This window comes from Mus pahari, chromosome 16, assembly GCF_900095145.1.
Source record: "Mus pahari chromosome 16, PAHARI_EIJ_v1.1, whole genome shotgun sequence".
NCBI lineage: Eukaryota > Metazoa > Chordata > Mammalia > Rodentia > Muridae > Mus > Mus pahari.
Genome location: NC_034605.1, coordinates 39,724,786 through 39,742,074, shown reverse-complemented (window position 1 = coordinate 39,742,074; position 17,289 = coordinate 39,724,786). Strand labels below are relative to the sequence as shown.

The window sequence follows — 17,289 nt, the reverse complement described above, 5'->3', positions numbered from 1 at the left end:
GAGAGAGAGAGAGAGAGAGAGAGAGAGAGAGAGAGAGAGAGAGAGAGAGAGAGAATGAATATGCAGGAAGCAAGCTAAAATACCAATTCCAAGGAGTTGGAGAAATGACCAACATCGGGAATCTGGAGTCATAGGTAGAGCTTGGGACAATGAAACTGGAGCAAAATTTACATCACAGAAGTTCAGGTTGTAGGAAAAGCTGCTGTGGACCATCATATGTAAAGTTTGAGGACATTGTCCAAAGAGTCACCAGCAATGAGAAGAATTTAAAACCCAATAGAGCTGACTCCAGACATCACTGTCCAGGACTCTGGCATGCCAACTGAAAATGCATGGTCTTGGGCATCAGTGTTGTTCACAGAATCTAGATATCTTCTCTGTCCTGAGTCTAAACTCCTAGTGAGTGTTTGGAGACAAGTGGCCTCCTATGCCATTGCCTAGTTAGTCAGCCATATTTTTGCCTTTGGACAATGACTCCAAAATTCTCTCTAAGACAAGATTTAGACAATTAGTGACATCTTGCCCCATATAAACTATGCTGAGTTACTGAGTGTTTTGAATTAAGGATGATTTTTAGTAGAAGACAGGAATGTCTGAGCATCCGGGATGTTACACTTTTCTATGAGTGGGTGCAGTGAACAAAGCTACTGTGGTTCTTGCCTTGCATCACCCCAGTTTCTGTGTCTGCAGACCTCCTTACTGCCAGGAAAGAAACATTCCTCCTTTCACCCTGGAGGCTCTGATTTCTTCTATATTCTGTCTCCTGCCTTTCCTGCGAGTGTGGGTGACCGGTAAATGCCTTTGGCATGTTTGAATAGACCCGTGTTAGGGACAGATCCCCAAGGCTTTTCATGAACAGGTCTAAGTCATTAGACCACCCACGAAACAAGTGAAAGTTGTCTTTCTCAGCCCCATAGAGAATTCCCAACTTTTTAATAAGCTATCAAGTGGGAAAGTGGGGGGTTACTCTGGGTTTCACTAGCAATAAACATCCAAGGACTTATTTCCTGGCACATTTGTAGTGCTAATAGACTTTCTGAATCCCTAAACACTCTGCGCAAGATGATTGAGTGCTTCTTTAGGGTCCTTGCAGGACATGAAGGAGCTCAGTTTGAAGATTTCATGGCCAAACTAATTTAAACAAAGATCACAGAATCCTAGAAAAGAAAAGGGACTTTTTCTTTCTTTCCTTCTTTCTTTCTTTTTTTTTTTTAAGGAAAAGGTTAGCAGGCCAAATGACCCCACAATTTTACCAGCAGTCCTCTTTAGTACAAGAATGACTTAGACCTGTTCTTGAGAGAAAAAGCAAGTGAGACTGATGGAAATATTTAGGTTCTGTTTATATTAAAGTTCCTTCTAGAGCAATCTAAGGAGGAAGATAATTGCTCCTTATGTTTGCAAGTAAGACTTACATTATGCATGACATTGCCAAAGACTTCTGTAGCCACAGTGTCCTGTTCCAAGGAGCACAATGACATTACAGGACCATACCTAGGTGAAGTGGGAATTTCTGCTTTCAATGGAGTCTGTTGTATCATGTGATGCTTTTCTGGAAACTGTCTTCTGAGAGGATGTTTTGCTGAGAATAGACAGACACATGGTGTTTTTCTGGAAGCTGCCTGGGGCCAGGGCATGTGATGTTTTGTTGGGGTGAATGCTTGAGAGGACACATTATGCTTGGGAAGAGTATAAGGTACAGCCAGACAGTGGACAGTGCATTGATTTGCCTCGCAACTCGTTGGGCTTCGCTGACCATGGTCTTCACTGACGACACTCTTGCATTGGCTTGCCTTGCTTTCTCTCTTCAATGATCTTTGCTTGTTATGATTTTGTAGAAAGAAATACACGAAAGAACGTCTGGTGGTATTCCGGCGGCTTCCTGCCGGACTCCTCCTGAGAGGTGGAGCCTTAGAGTTTCTTCTGGATGGAGCTGTTACTGCTGATTCACGTTTAGTGTTTTGCTAGTGGATTGGACGGCTGACAACAAAGACTGGAATTGCCCCCAAAGAATTATTTCTAAACAGGTTCACGACACCCGTTTTCTACTAACCTTTCTCCCCGTTACATTTGGTGGGTGGTGTGTTAGAAGGGAGGTTGAAACGTTAGAGAACCGTGATTAAAGTAGGTTTTGAAAAATCTAAGCCTACACTTGTGTACCTTCAAAACTCTTCCTAGCTACCATCAAGCATTCAAGCCACAGATTGGTCCTCTTAACTCCCCTTGAAAAACTGATCCAAACAGCACCACATACTAATAACTCCACGCCAAGGGAAATGCCTCTGGCTCACCAGCAGAATACCTTAGCTTGTCATTCGGGGATGTCAGCGGTTCACATATGAGACTCTTTGACCAAACATGACTTCACATTTGCAAAGCCTTTGTGCTTCTGCCAACAGTCCAGTTCATCTTAGAGCACTGACTTAGTCCTCTGTCCTCAAGCCTCCATTGTCCGCACTCTTGTCTTCTCTGACATTTGCTTCTCGTAGTTGTTCAATTGCAATTTGTTTCCCTTGTTCAATTACAATTTGTTTCCCTAATATTCAAATGTTGCTAGCTTGGTCCCTGGAATGGCTAGCCTTGGTTGTCAACCTGACACACCTGTCAAAAGGAAACCACAACTGAGAAATCACCTCAATTAAATTGGGCTGTGTGCATGCTCTGCGTGTGACATGTTCTTGATGGTTAATTGGTCTAGGAAGACTCAGCCCACTGCAGACGGTACTAAACCTAGGCTATATGAGATAGGTCATTGAGCAGGCAAGAAGGAAGCCAGTAAGCAGTTTGCCTCCACTTTCTCTCCTTCAGATTCTGCCTCCAGGTTTCTGTCTTGAGTTCCCACCTTGGCTTCCCTCGATGAGGTATTACTGTAATGTGTAAAATGAAATAAACACTTTCTTGCCCAAGGTGGTTTGGGTCTATGCTTTATCACAGCAATAGAAAGAAAACTGAAACCTCACCCCAGAGTGAAGATAAGCCTACCTTCAAGTCCAAGTTCAAGAATGTAATAGTCAGTATAGAACAATGAGTTCTGGACACATAACACAAAGCCATTAATTTGCAGTAACACAGATTTTGCTTAAACACAAGTGGAGTTTCTTGTCTTGCGGTTCTAGACTGATCTATTCAATTTGGTTGTTGTGTTAGTGTTCTCTTGCTCTGAAGGCACACCATGACCACCACAACTCTTATAGAGGAAAACATTTAATTAGAGGTGACTTACAACTTAATCCATTGTCATCAAAGCAGGAAGTGTGTCAATATGAAGGTAGACATGGTGCTGGAGAGTTCTACATCTGGATCTTGAGGCAGCCAGAAGAGAGAGTGAGACCGGGCCTGGCTTGAGCTTCTGAAATCTTAAAACCCACTCCCAGTGACACACTTCTTTCAGTAGGGCCACACCTACTCCAACATGGCCACACCTCCAATAATGCCACTCCCTGTGAGTCTACAAGGGCCATTTTAATTTAAAGCACCACAGTTGCCCAGTCAAGGACCAGCCTTATGTGCATGTGACTGGCAGTAGAAAACCACTGCCCTCTCTCAACAGTATTTCTCTGTGACCTTCAGCGAGACAGGGCATCAGGATGCAAACCACCAGAGATATTAAGTACTACAAGACACAGACAGCATAGTGACTCTGTGCAAAGACAAGGCTACTCTGCTGTGTGGAACAACAAACTTCTGCCAAGAGTTGCGTTCAACCCTGAGTAGAAAATGGACAGAAATAAGACAGAAGAAGAGGGAAGGAGAGGGTATTAATGCTGCAGGCATTCCCCAGGAAACGTGGTACCAACTGTGATGGGGACACAGACTAAACAGGCCAGTTTTCTTCTTCATGAGCATGTGTGGTCAACTTTGGCACACATTAGGGATGGATATGTATGGCAAGTGGCATCTCCATTTAGAATGGGGATCAGGAGAGTGACACTGAAACAGTGAATGTTGTGGGTTTGACTCTACAGTGCTTGGGAGGGGGTGGGGGCGGGGAGTGGCCCCTTAAATGTCATTCATCAGAAACATCATTCTAACTTACGCATAATTCTGCATATTATGGCCCCGTTTCTTCAATTTAAAGGTGGCTTTCTGGCTGTCCATGGTTGAATCATGTCTTTAGGAGCTGAACTTTTCTGAATTAAAAAGAGGAGGAGGAGAAGGAGGGAGAAAGAAGAATGAAAGAAATGGAATTTGTAGAGCTAGTGAGGGTTTCAAGGGAATCTCACAGTCTCACATGTGGTTTCCAAATGTTAATGTTTTGGGAACATACTTGGCACCCTATCCCTATATCCCTCCTAGAGAAGAGGGAGCTCATGTGAATGAGGGCTTTGTGGGGAAACCAAGGCATGGCTTGGGTTCCTTGGGATATTTGGATCCTCATAGTGCAATATACGGTCACCTTCTGTATTCAGGGGTTGTTGTATGTGTTGATCCCAAGACACTTCTCAGCATTCCAAAATCTGGAGCTGTCCACATCTTTTATGGAGAACTTACATAAAATGGTGAGGTGCTTACATATAACTTAAATACCCTCTCACATATGCTTTAAATCATCTCCCAGTCACTCAGCATACCAAATATAGCAGAAGTGTACTGCTTAGAGATCAACCTGTTTACGCACTCGATACAGACAGGAATGTCTTAGCATCAGAGCATCCAGAAGAGCTTAAGAGGGCACATGTAATGCTAGGTGCTGCTGGGAGGTTGCGTGTGCATGTGTGCAGAATAGTCCTCGCTGTGTGAACAAGTTCTGCTTTTTAAAATTCTGTAAATTCTTGAAGTAGATTTTTTTTCTTCTAATAATGAATTGTACCCCTAGACACAGGAGTCACAGAGGTAGAGGGCCAACTGAAGTCATTACTTTCATAGGTCAGGAGGCAATCTACAAATATCAAATATTTCCAGATAACAGACCAGTGTGGTGAAGGGTATGAGGCCACCACTACTGCCTGTGTCCCAAGGTAGTGTAGAAAGAACATGGGGCTCCCTCTGCCCATGGGGAAATGCTGGATCCAATTTTATTAGAGTCTTACAAGATAGTTCTTCCCCAAAGCTGGGATCCCCACCTCCCTCTTGTGAGCATGTTATTCAACCTCTACCGTGGACTTTGATTCTGACAAAGACAAGAGTGCCGGCCATTCATGGATGAAGCCTTTTCCTCTGAGATGCTCAGGGGGGAAGCAGACACATTCACAGCTTGCCTGGCTCCATGGTATCATGAAGGCAGAAGTTGGAGCTACGATTTCCTTGCTAACTTTCCTTCTCAGGGTGCTTCGAGCTGACAGGTAGCCAGGGGGCTCCCAGGTCCTGCCCAACAGCCTGTGAGGAACTGTTGAAGAGCCTGACTGGGGCCTGGTATGTGTCCAAAAGCTACAGAGTGAGAAAGACTCATCTCCAGAAACTCCAACTGGGTGGACTTAAAAAAAAATAGTTTTATTGGTTCTTTGTGAATTTCATATCATGCACCCCAATCCCACTCATCTCCCCACTTCTACCTGCTCTCCACCCTCAACAAAGAAAACATCTTCCCCCTCAACAAAGAAAAATAATATCATGGTGGAAGATATAATGTGTCACAGTGTGTCCCATAGAATATCCCTTTGTCCACACTTTGTTTGCAAATAGTCTTTGCAATGACTTGTCAGTCTGATGTGAGAGCTTTGGATTTTTCCTACTCTATCAATACTGGAACTCTTCTTGGCTATCCTGTTGTTGCCCTGTGTCGTGGAGAGCCTGTACTTTGGAGTGTGTAGGACCAGTCCCTTCATGCACTCCAGCATTTCATCAATAGGGTAGATGTCGGGGGTGAGCCAATTCAAAGCTTTGGCTCTGGAACCGAGAGACATTTGAAATAGTGACCCTGCAGGCTCTTCCCATCTCCTACCCTCGGGCTGGCTCACCAGCAACCCATGCAACTAGGGTCAGCTCTACCTTAATGCCCAGGCAAGGTGCAGGGCCTGCTCTCCCAGGTGCTTGCAGATGGTGAGGGACACGGCCAGTTCTCCTACTCTCATGAACCCAGGGCCTACTTTCCCACATGCTGTAGATGTTGAGGGATGAAGGAGGAGAGGAGGGCATCTCTCCCTCATCCATACCATCACTAAGCAGACAAGAGGCAGGCTCAGCTCTGCTGTTCTCATGTTTCCCCTGCAACTTTCACAATCAGGGTTAGCTGTACTGTGCTGTAGCTGGTGAGGGGCAAGGACAGCTCTCCTGCCCTGATGATGTTGGGACCAGCTCTCCTGCCTGTTGTAGGTGGCAAGGGCCAGGGCACCATCTCTCCCTTGCCCATGTCACCCCATAGCAGACAAGTGGCAGAGCCAGCTCTCCCATGCTCTTGTTCCTTGGCTCAGCTCACCCATGTCTCCTCCACCAGGGTGAACTCTTCTGTGCTGCACAGATGAGGAGCAGGGCCTGCTCTCCTGCTCTTATGACCCCCAGGGCCAGCTCTCCCATGATGCCCAGATGAGGGGTTGGGCCAGTTCTTCACAGCCCTCAAACATCACATGTCCCTGATTGCCAGCCCAGCCCAGAGACTACTGCCTGGCCTTTGGTGGTAACAGACCCCTGCTGTTGCAGGATCACAGACACAGGCATGGCCCCTGGTGGCAGCACAAGCCAGAACCCCACCATGGTCCCAAGAGGCATCACCAGCTCACATCCGGCTGTTCCTCACTACCCTCATGTCTCCAGATCTGCCTCTCTTCATTGTGCCCACATCCTTCTGTTTCTCTTTCTCTTCCATTTCTCCACCACTTACTTCCTCCTCCTAGTGGCATGTGGTGTCTAGGTTCATCTCAGGAGTGGTCCCAGCCATGCTATGCCCCATTAGAGCATTGTGACATTGGGCAGGAGTCTTCTTGAGCACAGTCTGCCCCCATCTCCCACTCCCACCCCTACACACACACACACACACACACACACACACACACAAGGCTCATGCAGCTAGATTGGTGAAATTCTTAGGGTCGCTCCCATCTAGGCCTCATGGTGCCAGTCTGGTGTTCATCTTAGGCTCGTTCCCTGCCTAGCCCACTTGAGTGGCCCCTTGTGAAGGTCACCTGTCTCGGGTGACTCCTTTTCAGGGCCTGCAGTCCCAGAGAGTGTTCTAGTCTCTGGCTTTCTCCCCATCCTGGGAACATGTCTTGGGACTACCTGGTCCCTGACTGATGGTTTTCTCAGACTTCATTTTTTTCAGGGTTTATTAGGCTACTAGTCATTCAGATGTTCATAGGTCAGAACACTGAGCACAGACATAGCCTCTCTCCACACTGCCACCTACTGAAGGGCATATGATGCAGCAGCCATACCTGCGATGCCTCTAGGGGCAGGTGGATGACCTTTTAAAAGCTTTGCTTAGCTCAGCTCTCTCTCTGTTTCTGTCTCACTGTGTGTGTGTGTGTGTGTGTGTGTGTGTGTGTGTGTGTGTGTGTGTCTGTCTGTCTGTNTGTCTGTCTGTCTGTCTGTCTGTTTCTGTATGTCTCTCTGTCTCTCTATCTCTCTATCTCTTTGTCTCATTTACCTTAGACTTGCTTCAAATTCCCTAAGTAACTGAAGATAACTTTGAACTTCTGAACCAAGTGCTAAGTGTGTATTTAGGTGGTGCTAGGTGTTGAACCTAGGACTTTGTGCATGCTAAGCAAACTTTCTACCAACTGGGGTCATGTCTTTAGCCATTTGGGAAGTCTTTTATTTAATAAAAAAAAAAGATTGTTTAAAATGTCAGTATTGGGGTTGGGAAATGTGTTTTTATAATCCATCTCACACAGGACGGCTGAGCCTCCTAGGACAGTAACACAAATGCTTACAGGTAATAAATTGTGGCTTTGCCCAGAGATGCAGGGGAAACAGAACACTGAGGCTGAAACTGGGTGTTGCATTTCAGTGCAGTAAATTGGTATTGTAGAGGTCCCTTGCTCGGGCAGGAGTTATAACCACTTCTTAGCCACCAAAATTTTTCTTCTGACCCTGGTTCTCCCCCACCAAGTCACTTTGCCAGCTTCACATCCTGGCTGTGGTGAAGTCAGAACTTCTGTGGAGCCATCTGTTTCTAGGCTAACAGAGGTCATGAGGACAGCCATAATCAAACTCATTCATTCATCTAAACAAATAGCTCTTTTCTTTTCCTACAATGCTAGGAGTTGCATTTAGGACCTTCTGCCTGCTAAGCAAGGGCTCTGCTACTGAGCTATGCCTCAAATCCAAACAGGCATCACTTGAACAATGTCTGCATTCTGGCTTCTGGGAGAGAGGGAGCAGTAAGTAGGCTACAAACCCTTTTACATTGAACTTTCAGCCTTCCAGATAGTAACTGATTAGACAAGTACTGCTTCTTAGAGATATTTGTGATATAAGGAGCTGCTGGATTAAAAGAAAGTCTATCAAATAATGGGGCAGCTTGATTTGGGCACCAGCAGAAGCTGTTCTTGAGAGCTATTACACCAAGCATAAGATAAGATCATGTGACATGCACACCATCGTGTATGCTCTACTAAGACAGGGGAAATTCCAATGAAATATGACACGGAATATTCCATTCACTTTATTTGACATGGATTTTTATTAAATATCATTGTATGCACAACCAGGAGAAATCATGGGATGGAAGGTAAGTTCTTTTTTCTTTTGTTGAAAATAGATTTTTTTCATACAGTATACTCTGATTATGTTTTCCCCTTCCCCAGCTCTTCCCAGTTTCTCCCCTCTTCCATTCCAGTCTGGATCCACAACTTTTCTATCTCTCCTTAGCAAATGAGCAGGCCTCTAAGGAGTAATAATAAAATAAAATCAGATTAAAAACAAATCAGAATAGGACAACAACAAACAATCAGAAGAAAAAAATCACACACACACACACACACACACACACACACACACACACACACAGAGAAATCCCACAAAAACACTGTATCAGAAGCTATAATATATACATAAAAGCTATGAAATAAATAGATAGATAGATAGATAGATAGATAGATAGATAGATAGATAGATAGATCCAACACAGCATAATGAAACAAAGACCTTCCAGGGATGTCATTGAATTCATTTTGTACTGGCCACCTACTTCCGAGAATGAAGCCTGCCGTTAAGTGTGTATACCCAGTTTGTATACCCAGTCAAACTCTATTGGAGAAAACTAAATCTTCCTTTACAAGCAGTTCTCAGTTGGAACTATCTTTTGGATTAGGTGTTGTGGTGTGCATCTACTTCTCTTAGCTCTAGGGCCCTCTGGTGTAGAGCCGAGCAGCCCCTGTGCCTGCAGCCTCAGTCTCTGTGAGTTCGTAGGAACATCCATCCTGCTGTGTTTAGAAAGCCTTCTTTCTTTCTGTCCTCCATCCTCTCTGACTCATTCCCTCTTTCTGCCTCCTCTACAACAGAGTTCCTTGAGCCCCAACGGGAAGAGTTTGATGAACTCTTTGAGGGCGGAGTGTTCCAAAGGTCTCTCCCTTTATGCACACTGACGGGCTGTTGATTTCTGTGTTTGTTCTCATCTGCTGCAGGAAAGAAGCTTTTCTGATAATGGCTGAGCAAGGCACAGATCTATGAGTATAGAAGAAGGTGGTAAGGAGTACAACTCATGCTATGGCCAAGGTTGCACTCCAAAAACCGAAAGCAAGGAAGGCCTATTGTTGAGAACAACATCCACACAACTCGTTGAACATGACAAAGCTCAGCTGGTGCCTGTCTAGAATCTTTACTCCCAGTGTTCATGGTACTTGAAAGTACTCTGCATGCTATCAAAGGAGAAAAGTAAACCAGCATAGCTTCAAAGCCTTTGATCTACAATGGTAACCTACCTCTAAGATACACAGATGCAATATGGCACAACGGTTGTGGAAGTAAGCAACTACTATTTGATTGAAGATACACTGCAAGAGATGGAATCCACACCTGAGACTGCTTGGGTGGCCAAACATCTGAAACTAGATAGACCATGGACCTAGGGAAAACCCAAGTGTTATTTTACAATGAATTATCCTCTGGATATATGCCCAAGATACACCTGGATCTTCAGGTAGATTGAAGTTACTTCCTGGGGAATTGTCACACTGATTTCCATAGTGGCTAAACAAGTTTGGGTTTTGTTTTGTTTTGTTTTTTTCATTCCATTGTTTGTGGCTTCATAGATTTCATTAATGGATTTAGTCACACCCTCTTTAAGACCCTCTGACATACTCAGGATAGCTATTTTGAAGTCCTTGTGCTGAAACTATATTGCCTTTCTCCAGGCCTGTTGCAGTAGGGTTGCTGGGCTCTAATGGAGGCACATTGTCTATTATTGATTGTGTCCAAACGCTGGCACCTGGGCATCTGGGTTTGGGGTGATTGTAATTCTAGGTGCTGATATCTGGTCTTGTCTTTGCTGGGTAGGCTCCATTCCTTTGTTTCTGTTGTCCTTTCTGGTTCTTAGGAGAGTGTGTTAGCTGCAGATTGACTGGTAGGGTCTGGTCCTGAGATCCTGCCAGGTGTGGCCACTGGGGGTTCCAGATAGAGTATTTGTAGGTGTTGGGAGCTGACACTTAGGAATGGGGACAGACAAGAAGAGGGGTGCTGTAAAGAGAAGAGGAGAGGCCTCAGCAGGCGGTCTTCTATAGAGTTGGGGATGAGACTGGGGGATTAGATTTGGAGGTAGGTAAAGCCAGTAAATGTTACCTATCAGATTCCCTGGGTGGCATTTCTGGAGAGATTCCAGGAATGCCTCTGGGAGCTGGAGGCTGAGACAAAGGGATGGAGTGGTGGAGAGAGGCTGTAGAAGATGATCTGGGTGAACTTTGGGAATAGAGGCAGAGAACATATCGAGGCCCTTCAGGAATTCCTAGAATCTCTCTATACTGAGCTCATCCACTTACTCTCATCACGGAGCGGTTGATGGTGATGCTTTTCCACACAATATCATTTTCCTCACCATTAAGAGCGTTGTGATGTGATATTTCTGAAAAGAATCCATAAAAGAACTGAAAGCTATTGGTACTGTGCTGTAAGCCAAATGTGCAATTATGTCTCGATAACCTCTCTCTGGCTTTGGCTCGGGGAATGTTGCTTAATAGATTTGATCCACTGCCCCTCACTCCCCACCACAATCATTTACTTCCCAGTAGAAGAGTTACTGAGTGAGCCACTTTGTCTCAGGATTCACAGCCAGACCACCAGCTCCATTCTGCATGCCGTGAGGCTTCCATTGTTGATGTGAGCATAGACACTAATGAACATGAACAATAGCATCCCAATGGCCCCTACCAACAATGCACCCAGGCTGAGGTGCCCTAATTCAGAATTGTTACTATGAGGAAAATATATTTGAAAACAATAAAAGATGGTAGTAGTTTCTAAGAAGAGAGCATACAGATGAGGAAAACGAAACAAGAAAAGTAGTGAGAGGGGATGTTTGGGAGTCAGAGAAGACGTTGCCCAGCCCCCGGATGGGAGACTGCGATGCCTTCCAGGAGACTTAAAATCTTGGCCCTGTGTACATGTTTACTGATGCACTATTACAATAGCTAAGAAGTGGAACCAACCTGGACATCCATCAATAGATGAATTAATAAAGAAAACCCGGGGCCTAGACACAAAGGGATTTTATTCAGCCATAAAGAAAAATGAAATTATAACACTTGCCAGAGAATTAACAAAACTAGACAGTATTTTGCTAGTTTTCCATGAAATAAGGCAGATTACCAACACTGCACATTTTCTTTCAAATGTGGATCCTGGATTTATATATAGGAAACTAGAAAGAGGACAGTGAAAGGGAGAAAGAGATCTTAACCAGGGGAAGAGTCAGAATGCATGTGAAATGGAAGGAGAAGAGAAGCCATAGGGGCTAGGAGGTTTTTCAGTGGGAAGGGGAGAAAGTGGGAATAGAGGAGGAACTACAAGAACATTAAAGCATTGCCACATATAAAATTAAAGTGTTAGTACTAGAAGAAAGGTCTCCATACAAAACTGACAAATGTTTGAGGCAATGGTCATGCTAAATTCTTTGGTATCATTATACAATATGTACATGTTGAAACATCACACTATATAATACACTCTATAATATACGAATTTGTGTCAGTTAAAAGCAACAGCAGGAGTTGGAGAGATAGTTCATCAATTAAAATCATGCACTGTTCTTCTGAAAGACCTGAGTTTGATTCCCGGCACCCAAAACAGTGGTTTACAACATCCTGTAACACAATCTTAAGATTGGCTGCCCTCTTCCGACCTCCATGAGCTCTTACATGCATATGCTTACACATAAAACATACCCATATATACATATAATTAAAAAAATAAAGCCAGACAGCTATAGTAATTGTGTCTGTCACCCAAGAATAGAGGAAAGACAATCACGGATAAGAGTAAGAACACTCTAAGTCTTGTGATTGTTGTGGATTTTATCCATAAAGCTTGGAAAGACTTTCAGCAAATGGTGACCAAAAGAGAGTAAAGAACAGATCCACTGAATGGGCAGGTCTGGAGGTGGGACTTGGTGGAAGTCAAATGGGTGAGAAAAGGCCAACCATAGGCCATGATAGCCCTATGAGTAAGCATCATGATTTTGAAGTTGGAAAGTGTGTCTGGGTCAGACTCATGGAAGAGAGTGAAAGAGAGAAGAACTGAGGACAGTTCCCTTGCAGTCTTTTGGATGCAGGGACCATGTACCAAGTCAGCAAATGCTGCAGCAAGACCAGGGGTGGGGGTGGGAACAGCACTGTCTCACTTTAGCCAAGTTGCATTTGACGTTCTGAGACATTTGATGGAGGTGCCTCATGGAAAGAAAGATGGGCAGGCTTGGAGCTCAGAGCAAAGGTGGAGGCTGAAGAGGCACATTTAGATGCCACCAAAGCATGTCTGCAAACTGCAGCGAGGGATGTATAGTTGCTCCAGCACGTCCCTGGGAGAGAAGCTAGGCGATAAGCAGAGGCTGTATCTTGAACTGCAACACCTGGAGCTAAATGTAGAATGGTAAACTGTCAACAGAGCTGCAAGAAGTAGCTGAAAGAAAGAAAGAAAGAAAGAAAGAGAGAGAGAGAGAGAGAGAGAGAGAGAGAGAGAGAGAGAGAGAGAGAGAGAGAGAGAGAGAGAGAGAGAGAGAGAGAGACACGAGGGAGGGAGGGAGGGAGGGAGGGAGGGAGGGAAAGAAGAAAACAAGCAAGCAAGCCAGAAGAGCATGTGTAGGGACCATGGGTCGAGCATTGGCCATGTCCCCTCAGTGTCTCCTCTCTGACCCCACAGGAACTCCTTATAGAAACAGCGTTCTTCCCACTTCTCCAGTGTCCCTTTCCTCCTCTATAAGGTGTTCTGTTTCTAACAAGATTGATTTCATTATCCTTTACATTGAAGAATATTTGCTTACCCATAACCTCTCAGTTTGAACAACTTTAACCATGCTCTTGGAAAGCTCATTAGAGTCCTATTTATTCTACTACATGGAGTTCCTGAGGGGAGAAAAAAGACAAAGAAGGGGGGAATCAAAGGAAAAAACAGTCCATAGAGCCACCTGTCTGTGGCATTTGTTGTGCTTCTGTTCCATGCAATCCAGTGCTTGATAGAAAACCAGGAGGATCAGAACAGCTAAAGGAGTTGGACAAAGTTACTTAGATAATAAGGTTTTTGCATACAGAACTTAAGTCTCCAACTTTGATCGACCTGCTGGACTGTTGTTTAACTCTGAGCAATCCCTTGCAGGAAGCTCTCAGGTGCCTTTGAGATGCAAGCAAACTCTCTGTGAGAAGAGATTCCAGAATAAACAAGCAGTCATGGTTAACAGCAGAAGCGTAAACGTGACCCTGATGGATGACCCCTGTAAGTAAATTTGTTCTCTTTTCCTCCTTGTATAAGTACATTGGTGGGTTGGACTCTGGTAGGAATAGCTGTGGTATGATGGATGTTTTGGTGGCAATTATATGTGAGAAGGCTCCTCTGATAGGTCCATTTTAATGGGACCACCAGGCAGTGGCATTAACAAGGACAGGCCTATTCATTTCTCTGCCTCACTCGTTAGTTTCTCTCAGCTCAGGAGGAAACTGCTGTCTAGTGTGGCCCAGATTCCCTTCAGAATAAGCAGGGTCGTCAACAATTCTCATTATGATGCCTCAGAGTAGTGTGTGGGGAAGAAGGGCTGGCTAAAGACACTGAGAAATTGCACCACCATCTCGGCTACCACATGGGGAGGGGAAGGAGTGTTGCTTTGTGCTGAACATTCTAGAATTTAATGAACAACACATAGTCATAAAAGGCGTCTAAGGGGGCCAAACCCAGGCTATCTGGCCCACTAGGCAAGGGAGTGTTAGGAGTACATAAAGTTGGGGGAAGTGGCTGTGGTCCATGAAGCTGCTTTGGAGGAGGGATGGGTGGTAACTTGTTCAGGGTGACATGAACAGCTGGGGTATCGCTGGACCAATTACTTTTACACAAGGTCATCAAGACTGAGACATTTCTGATGTCTCCAAAATACTGTATTTTGTTTTGGTTTTGGTTTTGGTTTGTTTGTTTGTTTGTGTAGCACCCTGGGCTCCACAAGACAAAGAGGGTTGACCTGACAAAGCATGACATATTTAGAGGTCCTTTTACCCATGCTCAATACAGGATCCTTTGAATAGAATTTGAGTTGGAGAGAGAGTATAATGTAAACCTGAGGTGGGCATCATCTCAAATGTGTCTGATACCTACATCTGCCTCAGGATATTTTTTTTCCGTCTGTGTTTGAGATCGTGTCTTAAACACAAGGTCTTCCTAACTCCACCTGGAATTACAGACATGTGTCACCATCCTCCACTTGCCTAGAGGGCTTTTGGGACCTTCTGTTCTTTTTATATTCCTCTTCTTCCAACCAGTCTAGGCATAAACACCAAGATGCTTAAGAGAAATTGCTGATACAATAGCGGGGGCAGGGGGATTGCAGCCAAAGGATCCCAACCCTTAAGTCTCCAACTTCGATCTACTACTGGACATTATTTTCCTCTGGGCAATCCTTTACAGGAAGCTTACAGGTTGGAATTTGGAAATACTATGATGGGGAATCTCAAGTTAATGGGGTCTAGGCTCATCTGAGGAACCAGTGGCTGCAGGTCTGTGAGAGAAATTCCAGGACTGAGGGGAAAAGATGGAGTGACAACCTCTAGCATGACTCAGCATTGACTGCCTGCCTTTGCTTTTGGCTGCCCTGTGTGTTTCTCTTTGTTGCCGCTGCTGATGCCACCACCATTGCTTAGATTCTTTGGTCTTTTCATGTAGCTAAGGACCAGCAATTCTCCAGGATCCCTCAGTACCAGAAGAGGACTATTGGAACATCTAGCTTTGTGGGCTGGGATTCTCATTTCCTTCATTGTCCAAATGGTCACTATTACACTACCTAGCCCTTAGTATATCTCATGATATGCATGCATGCCATAGATTCTTTTTCTCTGAAGATCCCATCTACTACAGGTACTGAGGTATAGACCTGAGGTGGGTACTGAAGTGGTTTCTCTTCCTGGGTGTACAATCTGTCTTGGGGTTAGACAGAACCGTTGAGGAATTGTTACCAATAGAAAATGAACAGGCATTCTGTTTAGTCAAGAGTCGGAAACAGGTGTCTCTGACTAGATTATCCTGGGATGACCTGCCATGTCATCATGGATCCTTAAATGTAGAAAATGATTCAGAAGAACCCAAGTGTTAGCATGGAAAAAACGTCATCAACGCTGCTGGCTGTGGGTTGAAAGAGACACCAAGAGCCAAGAAGTGAAAACAGTCCCCAGAGACTGGAGGAAACCAGAAAACAGATTCTCCTCAAACTTCCGAAAGGAATGTAGTCCTGCGACACTTTGGACTGTAGTCCTGTAGTCCTGTAGTCCTTTGGACTCTTGAACTCTGAATCTGTATGTCAATGAGTCTATGCTGATTGAGGTATTGTCTATAATAATTTGTTATAGCAGCCATACTGGGAAATCATGCACCTGGGATTTTAAACAAAAGAGAAGATAAAGGCTACAGACACAGCATCAATTTAACATAAGAAATGATATAAGAAAAATAATATATTTATTACTGTTATTTTTCACTTGTATTTTTTTATACACAACCATCCTCCCTGTAGAGAGTGGGGCTCCTATTGTAGGTACCCAATAAACAAGATGTTAAAATTCATGGTGGATGACACCAGATACACCCTGTGTATTTGTGGTAAAGTCAAGCTACACTAAATTGGTGCTAGCCTGGAAATTAAGGGAGAGAAGTTGAGGGGAAACTAACAACTAGAAATATGTAAACAATTCTCTCTTGTTACCCAATGGCTGGGAGTGGGGAGAGGTCACTGGATCTCAATGCCAGCATCCAGACCCTGTGGCAGGAGGCACAGAGCCAATACAGAAAATACCCATGACAAGTCTCCTATTCGTCTCTGACTCTCGCCTACCTGGTCTGCAGCAGAGCTGGTAGCAGAGAACCAAGTCTGACAGCTTTGAGTCTCTGCTCATCTTCTCTTCGTTTGCAAAGGACAGGGCTACGAAGAGAGGAACATGGAGGGGGGCAGGAGAGGGGAAAGAGACGATGACACTAGGCTATTTTAAACCTTTGGTAATTGGTTCCAGAAGAGTCAAGAATAGACATGTATTTTATATAATACCCACATCTAAAGAGGATTATTTTCCAAAGAGAAAAAATTATTAGCAAATGCAAGATAACTTGAGAAAGAATATTTAGTCTTTTCTCTGAATGACTTGACTAACACAGGCATTGTTTTCTTCAATGTGGGCTACATGCAACTCAGACTCACTTCAAAGTGTTTATCTGTTCGTGACTTCAATGTTAGCTACCAAATGAAGTTGTGGTAAGTATTAACGGCATCAGAGATTAAGTGTATATGGTGGTGCCAGGCCCACAGAAAGCAACACTCTGGTGACAATGATCATTATGGTTCAGCCATAATTAACCATCTTACCCAGAACTCCAACAAGACAAATGGAAGACAAGTTTTACAGTTCAGGCAACAAAAGCACCAGAGCTTAAAGATCGGAGGGCAGGATCAAAGCCACGTTTCAACAGCTTCTCAGCAATGACAGAAGAAGCCAAGTGGGTTGTGTCCTTCATAACATCAGGGTGGGAGACAGTCAGGTTCCTTATCCAGATGGTTTCACCAAGCAACTAGTCAGTCCCTAGTGGTGTTGAAGTAGGAACACAGCTATGGGGTGACTCTCCTGGACCTGTCAGTACAAATTACGCAGCTTACAGAGGATGTCATGATAAAAGTTTCTTGATTAAATTACACACAGAGAGGAGAGAGAGAGAGAGAGAGAGAGAGAGAGAGAGAGAGAGAGAGAGAGA

The 17,289-nt window shown here is 44.4% G+C and overlaps 1 non-coding gene across 1 annotated transcript; it reads right to left on the bottom strand.

Moving 5' to 3' along the window:
- Nucleotides 1-7,194: 7,194 nt before the first annotated feature.
- Nucleotides 7,195-7,326, bottom strand: LOC115065621. Its single transcript, XR_003845396.1, has one exon. It is a non-coding gene; the product is annotated as a small nucleolar RNA SNORA17 (small nucleolar RNA).
- Nucleotides 7,327-17,289: the final 9,963 nt, after the last annotated feature.